Genomic DNA, 16,361 nt, shown 5'->3' with positions numbered 1-16,361 from the left:
AGATGACTGTGGCTTCTGTAGAATTGAACTTTTTTTAAGGGCTTATCCACTGCTGTTGATTAGAACATAGAGGAGTACAGCACAGGAGTAGGCCCTTTGGCCTGAAAAGTTGTGCCAAACATGATGCCAAATTAAACTGATCCCTTCTGTCTGCCCATGGTCCACATTGCTGTATTCCTTGCATATTCATGTGCTTATCTAAATGCTCCTGTCGTATCTGCCTCCACCAATACCCCTGGCAGCGTGTTCCAGAACTCCAATCACTGTGTAAATAACTTACCTCTCTCATCTCCTTTGAAATTTCCTCCTCTCATCTTAAATGCATGCCATCTACAAAGAACTTTTCAGAACCAAATGCTGCTTCTGACATATAATATTTATGGATCTGTGAATCCTGATGCTGTTTACTATCTTATAATGGTGGTTTCTGGTAGATAGGCTCCAACTATTCTTCCCTACATTGCCATTCTAGATGTTCAAGATGGCGGTGGAGTAGCAGGGCTGTGCCCGGGACTCACCTGCTCCCTTTTGCTTTCCTTCTCCATTCTTCCTTGTTTCTTTTAGCTTTTGCTCTTTTTTCCTCTCTCTCTTTAATGCCTGCAAGGTGGCAGGTGAAGGAGAAGGCCTCTGGCGCCAGGGGCAGTAATGCCAGGACCAGTCACACACGGCTCCACCTCAGCCCAGGATCTCCCACCGAGTAATGAGGTGGTCCTGGGCTGACTCCCTTGGCCCAGACCGGCAGGCTGAGCCAAGGCTCCAGCTCCGCATCACCACTCCTGTGCCAGGCTCTAGAATTGGCATGCTTTTACACTGCACATGCTGTGTCAGTGTTTCGACCACTGGTAGAAGATTATGGACATTTTAATTGTCACTTCGAATCTCCAAGGAGATTCATTAATTTCATAGGAATCCGTTTTAAAATCTGCATTTCGTGAAAAGTCATTTTTTTCTCACCTTGCAAAATCTAGCATCCAATCAGTTTGAGTTTTCCAATTCAATGCATCAAACCCTTGTTCCTTCACTCTGGCTTGGTCTTCTCACTTTCCAATTTACTGGATATTCTGAGTGCTCTATCCTAAATAAGGCGTGTACAATGTAGTTAGAAACATAGGAACAGGAGCAAACAGGAGGAATAGGAACAAACTTCAAGCCCATTCTAACATGCAGTGAAATTGTGGTTAATCTGAGACTGGGTTCTGCAACCTGTAATAAATACGTCTGTGGGCCAGAAATTTATCAATTTTGGAATTAAAGGTGCTAATTAACTCTCAGCCACAGGGGATCTTTGGGGCAGAATGTTCCAGATTTCTGACTTTAGTCCAAAGAAGTGCTTTCTGACATCATCCTGAATGACCGCCTCAGTTCTGTTATTGTTCACGATCACAGTGTTATTTTATGTGCTACTGTGAGAACAGTACCTACAACTGATTCATTTCTTACAATCACTGAAAGCTGGAGGTGCCATTTAGACTTCCATTTCTTACTTAGTTAGCTTCTCAGCTTCACTAGTTGATAAATATATCAGTGCTGCCACAGGCGAAGGTAATGGTGTGTGCTATAGTCACTTGGCTGGTAACCAGGCTAATGATCAGGGCCTCCCCCCCGCTACCTATTTATTTCAGAATCCCCTTCCCCTCCCCCATTTCTGAAGAAGGGCCGAGGCCCGAAACGTCAGCTTTCCTGCTCCTCTGATGCTGCTTGGCCTGCTGTGTTCATCCAGCTCTACACCTTGTTATCTCTAATGATCAGGGGACATGGATTTAAATACAATTAATAAAATCTGAAACTGAAAGCTAGTGTTAGAGACATGGACTATGAATTGGTTGTTGTAACCCACCTAGTTCACTAATGGAGGAAGTCTACCATTCTTTGTTGATGGTATAGCCAAATATATTGCTGATAGTATTGCCAGTTGTATCTCTAGTTGTATTGATGTTTCACACTGCTGATCCTATTGTTGATCATATTACTGATGACTTCACTGGGTGTAGTGCTGATTGATCACATTGCTGATTGATCACATTGCTGATTGATCACATTGCTGATTGATCGTACTGCTGATTGATCACATTGCTGATTGATCACATTGCTGATTGATCGTACTGCTGGTTGATCACATTGCTGATTGATCACATTGCTGATTGATCATACTGCTGGTTGATCACATTGCTGATTGATCACATTGCTGATTGATCGTACTGCTGGTTGATCACATTGCTGATTGATCACATTGCTGATTGATTGTACTGCGGGTTGGTTTGCCGATCTCAGTTTGCCACTTCCTTTTGTAAGCATCCCAGCCACAATCAAATGGTTCATAATTGTAACATCATCCGAGCAGTTAAACATTTTATTGTCATTCCTCCTAGAACTGCAGATGCTGGAAATTTGAAACAAAAACTAAAATAACTGGAGAAACTCAGCGGGTCTGACAGTATTTGTGGAGAGAAAGCAGAGGCAACATTTTGGGGTTCAGTGACCCTTCTTCAGAACTTCTTGTCTTACTTGTGTCATGTTCCTCCTAATTACAAGTCTACTTAATACTGTCTTTCAGGCTGTAGGCAGTGTGAATTCACCTGTTTCTTGTTAACTTCCACCCTCAACCTAACCACTAAAATTGATGGACTAGTTACTAATCTCTTTGCTGCACATAAATTAGTTGCTTTTTGTTCACATTTCACCAGTGACCAGACTTAAAAAGTACTTCATTGATTGTAATAAGCTTTGAGATGTTCTGAGATCCTGCAAGGTGATACAGAAATGCAAGTCTTTCTTTTGTTTTACTTCATACTATTTTTGTCTGGATCGATCTATTACATGTGCTAGTATTCTGGTTATTGTAAATAATAAATGCCAGGATTATATCATGGATGTGTATTGGGTCATCCATTGATTTTACTATTCAATGATATTGAATGAGATATACACAGAGTAAGAGTTGATTTCATGTTCAGGATTTTTCTGATTCAGCTCACATCTGTATTCCAGTAACAGAAATTAAACCAAAGAAATCAAAATGGGACTGGGTGAATAAAGTTGTACATGTTGAACCAAATGAAAAATGGTTTCAGAAAAGCGATCAAAGAGTCAAGTGAGGAAATAAATTATTACAGATCAATAAAGATTATTTTTTGTTGTATGACTGAAAGACTCAAAATATCTGAGCAGTGTATTTGCAGTTAATGTACTCACTGGTTTTAAAAGGAAGGAGCACCATTAAGCCTGAATTTTTGTCTTGACTGAAAATCCCAAGGGAAACAATACTCAGTTAATGGCTGGAATAAGATAGTGTATGGAATTGATTAGTTAGAAGATGCGCTTTGAGAATATTATCTCTACCTTTAAGTTTGACCAAAGGTTAAAGGAATTTGCTTCAAGTTTAAATCTATTTTTGCTCCAACCAGTATTTGTTGGGATGCCGTTTCTTTTTTAACACAGAGCCTGTTTGGTTTGTGCCTCATGCATAGATCACTATCTAAGTCAGTGCCAATGTGTAACAACAGTCTCCAACAAATCTGTGGAATATGTGTGGGATCTGGACAGATCTCTTTACTGAGATGCATCAGAGTTAACAGCAGAAGTAGGAACACAAATATCCCAAGTTTGGAATGATGATCATACCCTGCTACATAAACAGAAAGAAATTTGATTGGAAGAAGTGACAAGTTGGAAGCTAGCTTCCTAAACGTTGCTTCCAGGTGGACTGGGGCAGTTGGGACAGCAATGGAAAATTTTACCGCAAATGCCAGACTCTCGTCTTCCCAAGAATCAACTAATCCTTTTGGAGTTGCTGGGACAAAATTATTCAGTAGGATTGTTATGTTGATATGGCCTTAACTCTGGATCCAGAGGACATCAGTGTTACTAATCATAACCAGAGCGATCCTCATGTAACCAAATTCTGCTGAAAGTGTTTAATGACATCGGGGGCTGCTAAAGAGGATCTTCTTACAGTTGCAATGGGTGGAATTTCGTGAGCCCACCCAGTGCTTTTATAAGGGTGTGTGGGGAAACATGACTAGCTGAAGGCAAACATTCAGCTTCCTGAAAGCAGGTTAAAGTTTTACCGTTAATGCTCTCAAAACAATTCAGAGGGGTCAGCTACTTTTCTTGTATTCATTAGTAATTCATAAATACTCATTTTTGTTTCTTCATTCAGGAGGTGAAGGTGCCAGTGGCTGGACCAGCATTTATTACCCACCCCTAATTACTCAGAGGGCAGGTGAGATTCAACTGCATTGCTGTAGGTCAGGACTCATGCGTAGGCCAGTCCAGGTCAGGATGGCATTTTCCTTCTTTAAAGGACTTTAGTCAATCAGATGAGTTTCTCCAACAATCACCAATGGATTCATAGTCATCATTAGACTCTCAATCCCAGATTTTTGTTGAATTCAAATTCCACCATCTGCTATAATGGGATTATGGGTCAACAAAACATTAGCTGGGTCTCTAGATTAATTTACCTGAAAACTTCAAAGTATCATAAACATCAATACACCTCAATACATTATTTAATTCTGGGGGGAATGTATTTTTAAATATTCGGTTTAAGTTGTCTGACCATACTATTTTTGATGTGGTGGAGATGTTATTGGGAAGAGATTAATGTCCAAAGACAATACCACTACAATGTCACCTCATTAATATGGGAGCCTGCTGGAATTATATTCACGGACACAATCTTCTTTGCCAAAACTAGGAAACTCGTAGTCACAAACCTGACCGCCTTTACAAGGTGTGTACCTGGAGTGCTGGACAGATTACTCCAGCTTCCAGTGTGTAATAACATCTTCAGTAACACCATTAGCAAGGGTGCTTCTTCGTATAAAGACTGGCATTATTGGGTGAAGTCTTTCCATGTAGTTCAGATCATGAGAAGTCTTAGTCATATATGGTCTAGCTTGTTGTTGTTTTACCAGGTCAAAAGCCTGCCCAAACCAGGCAGCCATGTTGGCTGGTGCCGGTAATCCTGGTTGGAACAGACAAGTGGACTCAACACAACAAGCCATCTTTTGTTCTTGTCCCAGGTAATTTCTTGGTGAAAAACTATCACATGTATGTCCTCTTAGTTGTGAGGAAAGGTGAGGGATGTGTGGAGTGTTGCAGATCTGGAACATACTTGTGAGCCAGTACCATCCTGATGCTAATTGGAATACACCAATAGTTGTAGAAATTTTTTTAATCAACTTGTTCAGCAAGGTTATGATGTACCTCCAGAGCAAGTAGGACTTGAGCCCATGCCATCTGGCTCAGTGTTAGGGACACTATCTCTGTACCACAATGGTCCCTATACAGGTAATCGCAACGAAGTGACAGATATTGATTTCCAGTGAGGCATTTGATGGAGATGCCCAGACCCAAGCTTCTCTGTGATAGTCTTCTTCAATGGCAACCTTACCCCTGATACAGGAGTCAGTTAGCTCAGTTGGCTGGTTTGCGATGCAGACTGATGCCATCAATGTGGGTTCAATTCCTGCACTGGCTGAGTTACCAATAAAGGTCCCATCCTCTTGCCTGAGATTTGGTGACCTTCAGGTCAAACTTACCACCAGACATCTGTCTCACTCTATCATGGGACTAGGATGACTTTACTTTTTTTTCATGCCTACAACTGTGAGTTAGCATTGTCGGAAACATTAACTAGATATGCCCAGTAGAGAGTTACAGATGTGTGTGTGTGTGTGTGTGTGTGTGTGTGTGTGTGTGTGTGTGCTGGGTGGGGGGGTGTGAAGTTGAAGGATGAACCTGTCTGCAAGGACTCAGACGTTATATGGCTGTCTTTTAATTATGGCATCTGGATATTGAAGCCTGGAAAATTCTAGAGGAAGTTGACATTTTGCCTTTGAGCTGAAAGAAGAGTATAATTGTGTGATGAAACATCCCTGGCACCCAATGGAAGACCATCCTGCTTTTACTGCTGCTTCCACATTATGCCCTCAAACATAAAAATAAAAATTGCCCTTTAGTGTCCTGGATGCCCATGAGGTACTCAGAAAGAAATTGGCTTGACAGCACCTTTGTGAGGTGATTTATACAAAGCTGCAGCATTGTAACGATCAAGGGAAATGCTAGTTTCTTATATGACACTCCCATTGTCTTTGTTGGTTTTTCTAAACTTTCAGCCAAGTGTTTTGTATAACCCTTTGAGAAAGCATCAGGAAGCTATGGGAGTATATTATCAAATTTTGGACGTTATCCAAGATGAACACAAGCTTATCAATCTGTGCAAGTGTAATACGGAGACCCATCTCTCTAACCAGAGGAGAACAGGAGAAGGAACTGCATCAGAGATTTGCTTCAGGAATTTCTGACATAGTGTCAAACCCAAAATGAGGTAGTGAATATTTTGCCTTACCTGAAAACTTCAAAGTATCATAAACGGTCAATACACCTCAATACATTATTTAATTTTGGGGGGAATGTATTTTTAAATATTCTGTTTAAGTTATCTGACTGTACTATTTTTGATGTGGTGGAGATGTTAGTGGGAAGAGTATATTTTACTATTTGAATATGGTCATTCACCCCAAGCTGGCAGGATTGGCATTAAGGCTAATGGGCAGGAGATCGAATTCGGGAAGGAGCTAAACCCTTCCAGAAGCTCTAAGGTTTCCAGATGTAGATGGGTGCATTGAGTGGTTGAAGGTAAGAAATCAAAAAAATCCCATTACTAGGAACGAAGAGTGAGCAGAATCCCATGGATCTCTTCAACCATTCCAACAGAAAGGAAGGCAAATGTTCAACATCCCAGAATATATCCCACTAGAGTTGGCAAACTTGTCCTCCTGTCCTCTAAGAATCATCCAATTAACAAAACATAAAATCCCCCTTGTCCTCACATATCACCCCACCAACCTTCACATCCAACGTATTATTCTCCGCCACTTCCGCCACCTACAATCCGACCCCACGACCAAAGATATATTTCCCTCCCCACCCCTATCTGCCTTTTGTACAGACCGCTCTCTCTCCCTCGTCCACTCCACACTAACCCCACCGCCCCCGGCACCTTTCCCTGCAACCACAGGAAATGCTACACCCGCCCCTACACCTCCCCCCTCACCTCCATTCAGAGCCCAAAACAAACCTTCCATATCAGACACGGGTTCACCTGCACATCCGTTACTGCATCCGCTGCTCCCGATGTGGCCTTCTCTACATCGGTAAGATCAAACAAAGACTCGGAGATCATTTTGTGGAGCATCTGCACTCTGTATGCGACAAACGACAACATCTTCCAGTCACAAACCATTTTAACTCCCCTTCCCACTCCCTGGGTGACATGTCCATCCTAGGCCTCCTCCAGTGTCACAAGGACACCACCCACAAACTGGAGGAACAACACCTCATATTCCACCTTGGGAGCCTACAGCCCGATGGCCTAAAAATGGAATTCACCAGTTTTAAAATCTCCCCACCCCCAGCCTCATCCCATGTCCAACCCTCCCTCTCATCCCTGCCTCCTTGACCTGACTCATCCTGTCCATCTTCTCTCCCACTTATCCGCCCCTCTCATCCGACTGACCAATCCCCACCACTCCCTACCTGCACTCACCTATCACCATCCCACCTACCTTCCCCAGCCCCACCCCTGCTCTCTCTATTTATTTCCCACTCCCTTCACCCTTTCCGTTTCTGATGAAGAGTCCCGACCCGAAACGTCAACATTCCTGCTCCTCCGATGCTGCCTGACCTGCTGTGTTCCTCCAGCTCCACACTGTGTTATCTCTGACTCCAGCATCAGCAGTTCTTACTATCTCTGATATGTTAAACATGACCTCTTCTGGTTGCTCTTCTGCATCTTCTGGTTGCCCTTCTGCATCTCTCTAGGTGTTGTCTTGAATTTAACACCAGACAATCCTCAACTTGAACCACTGTTATAATTTCATTGAGCCACCGATAATGTCAACAACACGTGACTTAAAATTTAAATTTTTTTCTTGGAAACCTGGGCCAGTTTCAAAGCCACCAGCTAGGATTGGTAATTTTCAGAATGGTAAGCAGTTTCAGCTGATTTAACCCTTCCATGTACCAATCACCCAGGCTGGTTAAAATAACAAGAATGTTAAAGGAACATACAATCACTGGTGCCATGGTCCACTGACTGTTTTTAGGCTGATTGCTGATCATTCTGTCCCTGTGAAACAACAGCAACAACTGCAACAGAACTATGGAATCCCTACAGTATGGAAAGAAGCCATTCAGCACAGCAAGTCTACACTGACCCTCTGAAGAGCATCCCTCCCACCCAATCCTCATAATGCCCCATTTGCCATGCCTAATCTACCTAACCTGCAGATCCCTAGACACTGCAGGACAAGTTAGCATGGCCAACCCATCTAACCTGCACATCTTTGGATTGTGGGAGGAAATCGGAGCACTCAGAAGAAACCCACGCAGACACGGAGAGAACATACAGACTCCATACAGACAGTCACCCAAGGCTGGAATTGAACTCAGGTCCCTGGTGATGTGAGGCAGCAGTGCTAACCACTGAGTCCCCATCCTGCCCTGAAGCCTGAAGGCAGGCAAACCACAGCAATATCAGTGAGAAAATAGTGGGTAGTGACAGTAAGAACGGGTATTTACAATGGCCCTCCTCCAACGTCACAAAATGCTCCACAACCAGTGAAGGAGTTTTGAAGTTTTGTCACTGATATTTTAGAGACCACTTGTGCACAGGAAGATCTCAGACAAAAGCACTGAGGCAAGTAGTAGAAGATTGACCTTGTGAAATGCTAATGAGACACAGGAAGCACCATCACAGGAAGTAATACAGTGACACATGGTCTTGCTCTCTCTTGCAACCTCTTGCCAGTATTGGACCCACCGTCCATGCACATTTTCCTCAGCAGACCACTAAATATTCTTCAGCACTGTAACAGGACCAGGAACATCACAATTTTTATTTTAAAAATATGATTTTGAATTACTGATGTCAGCTAAGGTACAAATATCAAAAACATCCTGCAGGTCAGTGAGGTGGTTAATTCCATTGGACTTTGAAATAAAGGTGCAGAATCTTTTATCTCCAACTGAAAGGAGAAACAAGTCCTCAATTTTACATCATTTGCAAAAGAGCAGCTGTGATGGTGCAGCACTCTTCTTTGTGCTGAAATCTCTGGAATGTGACCTACACCCTTAACATTTTGAGGGTGAGCTGATGACCTCGTAGTACTCTCACTAGACTGTTAATCCGGAGATGTAGGTAATGCGCTGAGGACCCAGGTTCAATGAAATTCAATTAAAATCTGGAATTCAGAGTCTACTGATGACCATGAATCTATTGTCTTTTGTCAGACAAGGCCCCCACCGCCCCCCCCACTCCAATGTGGTTCACTAGTGTCCTTGAGGGAAGGAAACTGCCATCCTTACTTGGTCATGTTGAGATTGTCCAGGATGTTGGTGAAGCCTCTATAGGGGTACTGTGTCCAATTCTGCTCATCCTGTTATTAAACTGGAGAGGGTTTAGAGGAGATTTGCCAAGATGTTGACACAAATGGAGGGTTAGAGATATAAAACTAGACTGGAAAGGCTGGGACATCTTTCACTGGAGCGTAGGAAGTTGAGGCTTGACTTTATTGAGATTTATAAAATCATGAGGGTTAATGTACTTGAGTAGATTTGTAGCTCGGGTTGTGGATGTTGTGGTTGGTTGGCTCGCCGAGCTGGTTCGTTGTTCCGCAGACGTTTCATTACCCTGCTGGGTAACATCATCAGTGCAGCCTCCGATGAAACGTTGTTGTGTTTTCCTGCCTGGTATTTAAACTCTGGGGTCTGTTGGAATTGATTGCCTCATTTCTGTTTTTTCTTTGCAGTGGTGAGTATATGGGGTCTAATTCTGTGTGTTTATTAATGGCCTTCTTGGTGGAGAACCAAACCTCTAGAAATTCCCGTGTTTGTCTCTGTTTGGCCTATCCTAGGATCCTGACATTGTCCCAATTGAGCTGGTGTTTCTCCTTATCCATGTGGATGGAGATGAGTGAGTATTGGTCATGTCTTTTTGTTGCTAGTTGGTGTTCATGTTTTCCTGTGGCCAGTTTCCTTCCTGTCTGCCCAACGTAATGTTTGTCGCAATCCTTGCATGGAATCTTGTATATTATGTTGGTTCTGTACATAGTGGGTAAGGGTTCTTTGGTTTAGGTTAGCAGTTGGTGTGGAGTTGACGTAAATTTGTGTGCCACTCTGATCCCAGTGGCTGTAGGAGTCTTGTGGTCAGTTCAGATATGTTCTTGATGTACGGTAATGTGACAAGTGTGTCGGGGCGTACTGTATCTTCCTGTTGTTTGTGTGACAGGTATCGTCAGACCCAGCTGTTTGGGTATCCATTGCCTCTGAATACTTGGTGGAGTATTCTTCTTCATTTTGGCTTAGTTCTGGGTTGCTGCAGTGTGTTGTGGCTCATTTGAATAGTGTTTTCATGCAACTTTGTTTGTGGTTGTTGGGGTGGTTACTGTTGAAATTTAGGACTTGATCCATGTGTGTGGCCTTTCTGTGTATTTTGGTCAGAAATTCCCCGTTGGCCCTGCGTTCTACCGTCACCTTCAGGAATGGGAGCTGTTTATTCTTTTCTTCTTCCCTGGTGAATTTGATGCCGGTGAGAGTGTTGTTTATTAGTTGGTGTGTCTCCTCTAGTTTAGTCTGTTTGATGATGACGAAAGTGTCATCCACGTATCGTATCCATAGTTTAGGTTGGATCTGCAGAAGGGCTACGCTTTCAAGTCTCTGCGTCACCACTTCTGCTATTAGTCCAGAGAATAGAATTAGACCCTAAATAGACACCACTATAAAGAAAAACCAGAAATAAGGTAATCAACTCCAACGGACCCCAGAGTTTAAATACCAGGCAGGAAAACACAATGGTGCTTCATTGGAGGCTGCACTGATGACGTTACCCAGCAGGGTACTGAAACGTCTGTGATATAACAAACCAGCTCGGCGAGCCAACCAACCACAACATCATGAGGGGTATAGATAAGGTGAATGATAAGGGTCTTTCCCCCAGGGTGGGGGAATTCAAAACTAGGGGTTACATTTTTAAGGTGAGAGGAGAAAGATTTAAAAATGACATGAGGGCAAATGTTTTACACACAGGGTGATTCGTATGTGGAATGAATTGCCAGAGGAAGTGGTGGATGCGGGTACAGTTACAACATTTGAAAGACATTTGGATGAGTACATGAATTAGAAATGCTTGGAGGGATATGGACCTAGTGCAGGCAGGTGGGACTAGTTCAGTTTGGGATTATGGTCGGCATGGACTGGTTGGACCGAAGGGTCTGTTTCCGTGCTGTATGACTCTATGTTTTGACTAAAAGTGACTTCAGAGCCATAGCAAGGTGGTTGACTTTTAACTGTCTTCCGGGTAATTAGGGATGGGCAGTAAATACTGGCATTCCACGAATGAATTAAAAAAACGTTCAGGAGAGTTTACTGCTGCACCATGACTCACACATCAAGAGTCGACAGTTTAGAACATATCCGACAGTTAGTAATGAGCTGTAAACATTGGCAGAGTTTGTATTTTTTGTCCCCTCAGCAGTAACTGCTTCACTCTAGAGTTTGCACCTTACAAGAAAGGCCTTAATCTTCTGACTCTGACAGCAAGTCAGCAGTTCGTTTTGAAGGAATAGAGAACCAAGTTGCTATTCACATCATATGGCAACCAAAAAAAAAATCTATCACAACTAAAGAAAAAGAAATCTGCGGAAGCAGTGACTCTGCAGGAAATTGATGAAATTAGAGAAAAGGAAACTGTGCAGAAAAATTAAATGGGGAAACAGTCTCCTCCTTCTCCAGGTCCAGAATTAGAGCCACTGCTGTGCAAGCTGTTCACAGTAATCTGAAGACCCAGGTGTCCATTTTGTAATTTCTACTGATACATGGGGAAGGGGAGCAGTTCTTGCAATTGCAGCTAATGGTGGCCCAAGCAGGAAAATTATTCGAGGTGTGATTTCCGCTGTTTGCTGTCAGCAATAAAATCATAAACTCTGTCTTTTTTTTTAAATGGCTTGTGCTTTCTGTATAACTGCTGCACAGGAAGGATGTTCCTCCAGGCTCTTGTACACCTCTTGCCTTCTGCTGTGAAAATGTTCACCTGGGCAGCATGGTGGCTCAGTGGTCAGCACCGCTGCCTCACAGCACCAGCGACCTGGGTTCGATTCCACCCTTGGATGGCTGTCTGTGTAGACTTTGCACATTCTCCCTGTGTTTGCGTGGGTTTTCTTCCCACAGTCCCAAGATGTGCAGGTTAGGTGGATTGGCCATGCTAAATTGTTCAGAAATCATAGAATCCCTAACACTGTGAAAACAGGCCCTTTGGCCCAACAAGTCCACAGCAACCCTCAGAGCATCCCACCCAGACCCATTCCCCCTATCACCCACCTAATCCACACATCCCTGAACACTATGGACAATTTAACATGGTCCATCCACCCCAACCTATGCATCTTTGGACTGTGGGAGGAAACCAGAGCACCCGGAGGAAACCCATGCAGACACGGGGAAAGTGTGCAAACTCCACACAGACAGTTGCCCGAGGCTCGAATCGAACCTGGGTCCCCAGTGCTGTGCAGCAGCAGTGCTAACCACTGAGCCACCATGCTGCCCTCAATGTGCAGGCTAAGTGGATTAGCCATAGGAAATGTGGGGTTACAGGTCAGTGTATCTGGGTAGGATGCTCTTTGGAGGGTTGGTATGAACTCAATGGGCTGAATGGTCTGCTTCCACACTGTAGGGAATCTATGATTCGATATATTTGTTGCCACCAGACCTGACTATTCTATTGCTCTCCCAGCTGACCCGTCAACCCACATTTCCCTGCAGCTTTCACCTCATCCTGATGGTCTGCAGCTTGTACCTTGCTCCAAGGTGGAATTTTTAACTTGCGAGCCGGAAGCTGAAAGATATCTAGTCCAGGGGCAACACCGACAATTCCTAGTTCTGTGTCATAGCCAGGCCGCATTAACATCCCAACACAAAAGCAAAGAGCTGCAGACACTGGAAATCTGAAATAAGTGCACACAAAACACTGGAAAGATTTGGCAGGTGAGGCAGCATCTGAAGAGAAATAATTGAGTCAAAGCCTGGAATAAGACCATAAGACCATAAGACATAGGAGCAGACATTAGGCCATTCGGCCCATCAAGTCTGCTCCGCCATTCAATCGTGGCTGACAAGTTCCTCAACCCCATTCTCCTGCTTTCTCCCCGTAACCCTTGATCCCCTTGATAATCAGGAACCCATCTATCTCAGTCTTAAATGTACTCAATGATCTGGCCTCCACAGCCTTCTGTGGCAGTGAATTCCATAGATTCACCACTCTCTGGCTGAAGAAGTTTCTCCTTATCTCCGTTCTAAAAGGTCTTCCCTTTACTCTAAGGCCGTGTCCTCGGGTCCTAGTCTCTCCTATCAATGGAAGCATCTTCCCAACATCCACTCTGACCAGGCCATTCAGTATTGTGTAAGTTTCAATCAGATCCCCCCTCATCCTTCTAAACTCCAATGAGTATAGTCCCAGAGTCCTCAAACGTTCCTCATATGTTAAGTGAATCTCACAGGAGTCCAAGCAACTTGGGTTATAGTGAGAAATGAGGCACAACTAGGCCACAAGTATGACAAGGCCCAGCTCAATGTTGAGATCATCGCTTATGCATTTCACAAGTGATGTGGTGGGATTCTTGCTAGTCAGTTGCCAATTTGGCAATCATTATTGCTTGTTCAATCCCTTGTTATCATGCCCAACTCACCTCATTGATATTCTGTCTCCCATTTTACTGAAATGGCTAAACAAGCTCCACGTTGGGAAAACTCGATGAGGAAACCAGAGCGCGTGGATTCAACTCACCACTTGGTCCGAATGGCCTCCATGTTGGAAACCAGACACCAACGTCTCAAGGCATTCTCTACGGGCATGCACCCCACGGCCATGCACCATGGCTTCTAACGTGTGCTGTCCCCTAAGAACCCTCACGGCACATCTCCAATCCTCTTGCAGGACAGTTCTGCACTTCACTGCTGCATCTCTGGTTGCCCCGTCAACCACCATTACAATACTGCAGCGAGGACTCTGAGCACTCAGGGATATGTGCCCAGCTGCAGGATTGGACCAGGTAGCATCTCCAGGGTCTTCACTTGCTGTCGTTCACTCTGAATTTACCTAGCTGCTTGCAGCATCCCATTGCCTGGCCTATTTGAGCATTTTCCACAGGTATTGTTACCGATGGGACAAAAATCGAAAATATCCAGCAGGTCAATGGGGAGATTAACTTTGAAATAAAGCTGTAGAATCTTTGAGACCCAACAGAAAGTTCTCAGTTTCATCTCATTTGCAAAGCAGCACCTGTGACCGTGCTGAAATTTCTGAAAGGTGACCTACACCCTCAACATTCTGATTCAGGTGAACTATCACTGCACTATGATTGTCTCATAGAGTTTTCAGTTTAGAACATATCTGACAGTTATTAACCTGCAGTGATCACTGCTGTCTTGCAGTTCTGTTTAGCGTCGTCACCAAGCCGGGAAGCTTTTATCCTAAAAGGGGGAGGCAATGGCCTAGTGGTATTATCGCTAGACTATTAATGCAGAGACCAAGATAACATTCTGGGGATTTAGGTTCAAATCCCACCATGGCAGATGGTGGAATTTGAATTCAAAAAAAGATCTGGAATTAAGAATCTCATGATGACCATGAATCCATTGCCGATTGTTGGGAAAAACCCATCTGGTTCTCTAATGTCCTTTAGGGAAGGAAACTGCCATCCTTACCTGGTCTGGCCTACATGTGACTCCAGACCCTCCTGACAGTACAGCGTTCCCTCACTACTACATCGGGTCAGTCCGGGTTTTTGAACCGGAAGTTCTTCATAGAATCTCCACAGTGTGCAAGCAGGCCATTTGGCCTATCAAGTCCACACCAGCCCTCTGAAGAGCATCTCAATAGGGGAGGCAATGGCCTAATGGTAATATCACTGGACTGTTAATCCAGAGACCCAGATAACATTCTGGGGACTTAGGTTCAAATCCCGCCACAGCAGCAGATGGTGGAATTTGAATTCAATAAAATATCTGGAATTAAGAACGTAATGATGACCATGAATTCATTGTCGATTGCTGGGAAAAACCCATCTGGTTCACTAATGTCCTTTAGGGAAGGAAACTGCCATCCCTACCTGGTCTGGCCTACATGTGACTCCAGACCCACAGCAATGTGGTCAACTCTGAACTGCCCTCTGGGCAATTAGGGATGGGGAATAAATGCTGCCTGGACAGGGATGCCCTCATCCCGTGAATGAATAAAGGAAAACAAAAATTGTCAGCAATTTTCTGTCATCTGCACAGAGATAGCCTTCGCTCAAGCATTCCCAGTACTGTAGGTCAAACACAGCCTCTGATACCAGATACCTGCCCAGGTCAGTCAGAGTGGGGATCCTCTCCTCATAAGGCATGAGGAGCCGTTGACAGGTAGCACACCACCCATCTTGACTCTTTCTGCCCTACTCGGGGCTGTTTTCCTGTTGGATTGTGAGGGAGGAGATGAAAGTGGGTGGCACAGCTATTGCTGTTTGAGCAGGTGAGGAGGTGTCCCGAGTGAGTGAGTAGGCAGCTTACATATAGGGTTTGTGGCATCAGGGTTGGTGAGAGCGAGTGGAGAAAATGTTTCAGACAATTGTGAGAGTGAGGGAATAAGCCTTGGTGGGAGGTGGGTTCGGTAGCAGAGATAGCATGTCTGTGGGATATCAGAGAGTAGATTGCAGAACTAACTCTGGCAAGTTGGGGAAGGACATTGACCTTCTTCCTACTGTGCTGGGCATTCCTCTTGATGGCTAATTCTGGTGTTAGCCTTGGGTCAAGCTGGCATGTGATGGTTTTGTAGCCCTCACCACCCCATCCAGCAGGACCTCTAGGACCCTGTCCTGAAGCAGGGCACCAATATCCCCTTACATGGCATGTCCAATTAAAATTGCATTGGGGTACACTCAGGGTGCTAAGGGTCCACTTTGTAAATACTTATGAGGCTCTTACCCGAGTCAGATGGGCACTTTGAAGGCTGATGTTGGGAGGTTGTTAGGCACTGAGAGAATCATGGCCCATTGGGTCAGGCAGAAGATGGAGTTGATGCCCTTACTGACAGAGTATGCTCCTTCTCTCATCTTCCTGGGGATTTTGTGTATCAGTATTTAGACTGTTGGAGAAACGGCTCTTTGGAGAAAATTGCTGCACGGTAGAAAACAAATGATAAGTCTACCCATAGAATGGTAGTGTTAGTTTGCATCTGAGAAAAAAATTTAAAATTCCCACTCAATCCCCATTACTCCATCCTATTTGTTTTACCTTCGTTACCACTTCTCCAAAGTTTCCAA

The sequence above is a fragment of the Rhincodon typus genome, chromosome 27, assembly GCF_021869965.1.
Source record: "Rhincodon typus isolate 14 chromosome 27, sRhiTyp1.1, whole genome shotgun sequence".
Classification (NCBI taxonomy): Eukaryota; Metazoa; Chordata; class Chondrichthyes; order Orectolobiformes; family Rhincodontidae; genus Rhincodon; species Rhincodon typus.
Note: the sequence above shows the minus strand (reverse complement) of the source record.